Here is a 6745-nt window from a genome sequence, read left to right on the forward strand (position 1 = left end):
CTCTCAAAGTACACATAATCTTGAAAATGTTGTGGCAATAGATGCTAACATTTCAAAATAACATGGCCAGTGTAAAAGAACACAGGTGTGTTATATATATATATATATATATATATATATATATATATATATATGTTTTAAAACCAATTATCACTTTTCCAGCATTAACACAAGACTGTTCATGTGTCAGGTCATCTGTTCTGGAATAAGATCACTCATGTTCATGTAAATATAAGGGAGCTGAAGAATATCCTTGGGGTACCACATCCCCCTCAGAGTACTATTCAAAATCAATAGTTTGGTATGTACTTCTGTTCTTTTCTATTCCTATACGGTAGCATTTGTACCTATTGCAAGTATGGGAAACCACCATTCACATTTTTCCTTGACATATCACTCAACAAGCTTAGTGTTAGGGCGCCAAAAAGTTGGTGCGCTGAAGGAAGCAGTCGGATGTAGAGGGAACCTAGGTCCACAGCATAGCTGCCAAGTTTTCCCTTTTCTCGCGAGGAAGCCTATTCAGCATAATGGAAAATCCCTTTAAAAAAGGGATAACTTGGCAGCTATGGTCCACAGTCCAGGTCAGGAGAAGCCAAAGTCAGGAGCAGTCCACGTTGGGAACCAGCCGAGGTCAGGTATCGGTACCGGGGATCAGCTGCCTCTGCCTCCAATTGTTCCCTACCTTTCTCAGCTGAGGAGGGGAGAGGCCCCACTGGCTCCTCTCCTCACAAGGGCCTGATTCTGACTCAACTCCTTCCTCCTCATGTCTTCCCTCTTCCCTATTTGATTCTTCCTCTTCCGAGGAGTGCCGCCACCAGTCTTCTCCAGGTATGAATTCCTCCATTTCTCCAAACTCCTCCGTGGTTTCTGCCTCACCTAGGGGCCCTTGCCACCACTCCTGCTCATCCGGCACAACCCTGACACTTAGCAATCCTTCCTCTTTCTGAACAATAGTGGTATTTGGGTGTGTGTGTGTGGTTAGTTTGGATGATACCCCGAGTCCCTTCCAATTCTTGGGATCCTATATCCAGTGGGGGGTTAGAATCTAGTAGAGGAGGTAATTGAACTGGTCAGACAAGTTTCTTTGTAAAACAATTAGCTGGCTACTTCAGTGCCCTCATCAGCATTTTAAATAATGAGCTTGGTCGCGAAGCGATAGAAAACAAGAGGCCAAAGGAGGGGGGGGCTGGACTAGACAGTTGTGTCTGTGAGCTTAAAAGCTGAACATGAGAAGCTGCAGATGGAGAGATATATCTTACGATTCTATGCTTCTGTGCTCTGTGCTGAACCTAAAACTGTGACTAATGGAGGAGCAAGTTCTTTAGGGATGTTAATGCCGTGAGCCTCTCCATCCTAGGCTCAGGTTGTACATATGAGTAAATAAAACCATATATCTTAAAGACACTGCAATCTCAGCTGACCTTCATTCCAAGAAAATTGAACCTTGGGTAAGTGCTCGAACCCAACCTTTTGGAGGGGAGGCATGTAATGGTATTTTAACTTCTAGCACTCCCTTGCTTAACTCTGGGGTATGAAAACGTTAGCTGCTTAAAACACAGCAAGGTCATTTCACCCCACTGACTTCCAACTCTCATTTGCACTTGCTGCCCATTCCACAGAGGAAGTGGAGTCACACACCAGTAACTCTCCAAACACCCATTCAAGGAAGCTGTCTTCTGCCCTTATGCAACAGCTGTCTGAACTGTACACAAATCAGTTTAACTGCATCTTGTGGCTTCAAATGGGATGAAAGCCGGTTTGAGTGAAAATGCACCGAACGTGAGTATTTCTTGGGGGGAAATGCAGGATAGATATGGGTTGTGGCTAACGCCATTTGCAAACGCCTTCAAACACCATTGATGGGAATGCATTGGAGTCAGAGTAAATGGTAACTTGTATGTAGCCTTACTTGGAGGAAAGCAATGTTGGATGGAATAGTACCAGGAACAAACAGAATAGCCATTCTCTATATACTCACCACAGACCTTAAATGCTATTTTATTGATTGAACCACACTCCCATTCTGCCTGTGTATGAAGACAGCATACACAGAGTTCAGATGTGACCTCCCATCCAGCACAAACTGGCAAGACCTACGCCTGCCCAGTTTCCTCAAGGTCACAGCATCATGTGCCTTCACACCACAGCATCATGTGCCTTGTGATCTAGGGCACGATGTGTTTCAGTTTCAGTTTTGTTTCGTTGATGTGATCTTCCCTGAGAATATAGCTACTGAAGGGCGGCAAGAGTTGGGTGATTCACAACAGTCATGAACTGAAATAAATGGGGACTGTAAGAAAATGTTGCAGCTGTGGAGTATCCATGGCTGGCTGGGACTTTGCCCTCCTCCAGGGCATTCAATTCCATCCCCCCTCCAGCCCAGTTTTGTATTCTCCCCCCAATTCCTCCAGCACCACCTCTAGAAGTCAGTCAACATTCTGTGCATTTCATTCCCACCAAGCTGTTTGTTTGTTTTTTTGCGGGGGCTGGCCTTTAACACTGAGGGTCCCCCCCTAATATTTTATTGCACACCTTGCATACAAAGTGATCCCCAGGTTTGTGGACACCACCTACTTGTGCATGGTTAGTGTTGTTTTGGCTACATAAGGGTGGAACTATAATTACCGTAGTGTCACAGGAGCAGAGAACCTCTGGCCCTCCAGATGTTGTGCAACTGCAACTCACACCAGTGCTGGCAAGCGTGGCCAATGGCCAGGAAAGATGCAGTTCAGCAACTTCTGCACTAGAACTTACTTAGCAAGAGTTCCCACTGAAGTTCACGGTAGATCTTGTTTGGTTTCGCCTTAATCATGGCTATTTGATTTCAGATTTATAGAAGAGGACATCTACCGGCAAGATTTGGCAGTGCTATTTGCTTCAGAGGAAAGCGTAAGCAAATGTGTTTACAATGACTGTCAGCACAGAGGCTTGGGTCTGAAAGCAGCACTGAGTAGGATGAGTTAAGTTTTATATTCACTGAAATCCGCTTTAACTCGGTGGTTGTGGCGGGGTGGAGTGGGGTGGGGCCGCCGCCCTGCATTCTGCAATGTCATTTGGGCCATTTCAAGGGGGAATCAAAGTGGGGCTCCGTATGGTGTTTGGAAGGAGGTGTTTGTTTAGCTGAGATCTAAGGACCGAATTTCTTGTTTTATGATGTGCAGTAAACATCTCATATGGTAACTTTACCACACTGTCTTCAGGTGGTGAGGTGTTAAGTGCGAAATATCCCCCACCTGGAACAATCAACACTTAGCATCCCAGAGCAAATGTTTTAGAAACTGTTGATTTTCTCAAGTGTTGCGTGTTCACACAAACACCTTGTCACAGAAAAACCTTGTGCTAAAGTCACAGTATAAAGCTCATGTAAATAGATATAGGTATGGATATAAATATAAATATAAATGTTTCACTCTCTGTGTTTCAGCAGTTAACACCATTCAAGGCATTTCTTTCATAATCTCTTTTCAGTCCCAGGGTTTAGCCCTGGAATATCCAACTATTCAAAAAAGGGTAGGCTATAGTTGGGCATGTTCAGAGAGCATTTACTTCACTGAGTAAGCACAGCTCTTCCTTTCCCCCCCATCTAGGAAGATGGTCTGGAGCATCATGACACCTTTCATTTTAGAATTTAATTCTTGCTTCTGTTAAAAGAGTTGAGGGATTATGGGGATAAAAGGCAATGTGTCATAAATAAGACCTCATACTTCTTAATATGAAAACTAGTTTGAAGTCTGTACTCTCCATTTTGAAATTCCACAGAGCCAATTCAACAGCCACAAATAAAATATAACCTTTATTTATTTGGGCTTCTAGAAGGTCTAGACATCTGAACACTGATAGCCATGGGTGGTTAATTTTGATGTGCTATGTTCTCTTTGAACACTAGATGGCTCCCATGATTTGCTGCATTGTGACATTTTTTGATGCAACTTTCCCTCTGTGCAGAAAAATGCCTAGAAATGACGCATGGATGGCTTCCCCTAGCAATAATGAGACTATATATAGCTAGGCTTCCCATACATCAGGAAAAAATCCTGACATGTCCTGGTTTTTGGGTATAAAAATGGTGTCAGGGTGAATTTTGTCAAAGTGGCAAAATGTCAAGGAAAATATGGCAACCCTATATATAACTGTAATCCATGAACCCTTTTACTTATGACATTTTATTCTTCATTGTTTGAACATTAAAATATAGAATTTCTACCACAAACACTGGAGGGAACAGAGAAAGTGTCTGGAGATCAGAATGGCTGTCCCACTGACCTCAGTCAACCTATGAGGTTAAGTCTAAATAGTTCATATTAGCCTGTTCATAGATGGAGCTGTAAACAAACAAACAAAAAGCCTTAATTCTAAAATGTAGGCCATGGACAGAATGAAATAGGTCATATGTTAATCTTCTAGTGAGTTTGGAAAACCAGGTTTTGATCCTTACAAACTTGTTCTGCCTTAAAAAAAACTTCGATAAACAAATGTAGACAAATCCCAAGGTAGTTTTTGGTTGTCAGATGACCCAAGTCCCCCACACCCCAAAGCATAGCTTTTAATGTGCTGGGAGTTTCTTTTATTCCAATAAATCCTATTTTGCTCGTATTGATTCTCTTATTTATAATGTCCATTGATTGGTTGCTTAGAAAAGGTTTGTGCTGATGGCAGAGCCGTAAATTATCTTTGCATACTTCCCTCCCCCCAAAAAACAGAGCCAGCTGTTTGGCACATCCCTAATATGGAATTGTAGCAGGCAGGTAGCATAGCAACAACTTGGGCAGCACCCAAGTGCTTTGGAGATGAAAAGATGGTTGCATTGTGTAAACATGAGGTTGTCTGGGCTGAGGCTGGGGTGCTGGGGCCAGCGGCGGAGCAAGCCGATTGGGCGCCTGGGGCAGCACACATGCCCTGTGCCCAGGGGCGGGGCAAGCCAGGGCAGGGCGCTCTGCAGGGCCTTCAAGGAGTCTGCCTGCCTCCTCCCACTCAGCCGCCCTACAGCTGGGGGGCGGGCGCGGTGGGTGGACTGTTTGGGGCAGAGCAGAGCCTGCAGGTGGCCCAACCCACCATGTCACTCCCAGGAGAGATGCGTGGCTCGGGTACACTGCAGGCTCCACGGTGAGTGCCGTCTGCCATTTTGTCACCCCCTCATTGGTGATACCCAGGGCAGACCACCCCCACTGTACCCCTTTCCTCCACCCCTGGCTGGGGCAGAGGAGAGAGAAGCAGGAATGATTATACTCCCTCTAATTTTGTGTTCTGTCATGCCCACCATGACAGCCATGTTGTATTATGACATGACAGCCATCCACCATGACAGCCATCTGTCAGGAATGCTTTGATGGTGTTTCCTGCTTGGCAGGGGGTTGGACTGGATGGCCCTTGTGGTCTCTTCCAACTCTATGATTCTATGGTCCCCCATGGTGTTAGGCCACACTCCCATGGCAGCCATTTTGTGACCGACACTCACAGCACTCTCTCAAAATTCAAAACGTGCCCACTGGTCCAAGAATTTCGGTGAACCCTGACCTGACTTGGTTGGATACAACCCAGTGCATCAAATATTGGCCTAGTCTGCAATCCTAAACATATTTGTAACAGTGCAGGCCCCCATTGAACTCAGGAGAGAGACGAGGACAGCAGCGTTCAGAGCTGCTTCGTTCCAGCACCATGTTTGTGCTCCGATGTTCATATAACTCTCTTATGTCTGCACTTTCCCATTTTATTCAGCAGGAGGGTAAAGGATGTGTGTGCGGAACTCCCTGCTCCAGTGAAATGAAAAGTCCTTGTAGGTAGTCGGAGGAGCCTTGCACTAAGTGATCTATTGAAGTACCATACTAAGTTTTCCCAAACAGTTAACATTTCCCAAACAGTTACAACATAAGGAAAAAACCTGCTGGATCAGGCCATCCTGATGCATCTAGTCTGTCATCCTATTCTCAACAGTGGCCAAGCAGATATTTGTGGGGAACCCACAAGCAGGAGTCAAGCCCAAGAACCCTCTCCCCTCCAGCAATTGGGATTCAGAAGCATGACTGCCTCTTTCTTGTGGAGGCAGACCATCACCGTCCTGGCTAGTAGCCATCAATAGCCCTCTCAGCCACAGATTGGTCTAATCTTCTTTTAAAGCCATCTTGGTTGGAAGCCATCACTGCTCCTGTGGACGCAAAGTCCATCCTTTGACTGTTCATCAGATGCCCCTAAGTTCTGGTGTTATGAGGGAGGGGGAAAAAATCCTCTGCCCGCTTTCTTCACGCCATGCATAATTTAGACATGTAATTCCCAGTTAACATCTGATCTCACTCTGAAAGGACCCGTGCTTGCAATTCAATGCAGTGTTTAAATGCATGCTGAATTGTAACCTTTGTGTTTGCCGGTAGTCCATGGTTGCGATCGCAGCTTCCTTTCTAGCTATTGTTCAGTGCTGCAATAAGGTTCTCACATGTGCTGTGCCATCGCAACCTAGCTCTTCAGCCTCCGCTGAACTCAGCTCGGTCTCTTTAGATAGGCAATTTTTTAGCATTTACTTGTTAGAACACATTCAGGTCACATCAAAGATGGCAAGCTGAAGGGTTTTTATTCTCGGTCTTTTCAGGATATCTTCGCTGGTTTTTTTTTTTACCCTAGAATAATTGTAGAATTTCAGAACCAATTTATTTTAAAATCAAAACATCCGACATTTCTTTAAGCAGGTGGAAAAACCTCTGGGTCCGGTGTATGTTTCCCATCATTTCAAAGGCATGTCAGGGGAATAGGTAGG

Source organism: Zootoca vivipara, chromosome 10, assembly GCF_963506605.1.
Source record: "Zootoca vivipara chromosome 10, rZooViv1.1, whole genome shotgun sequence".
NCBI lineage: Eukaryota > Metazoa > Chordata > Lepidosauria > Squamata > Lacertidae > Zootoca > Zootoca vivipara.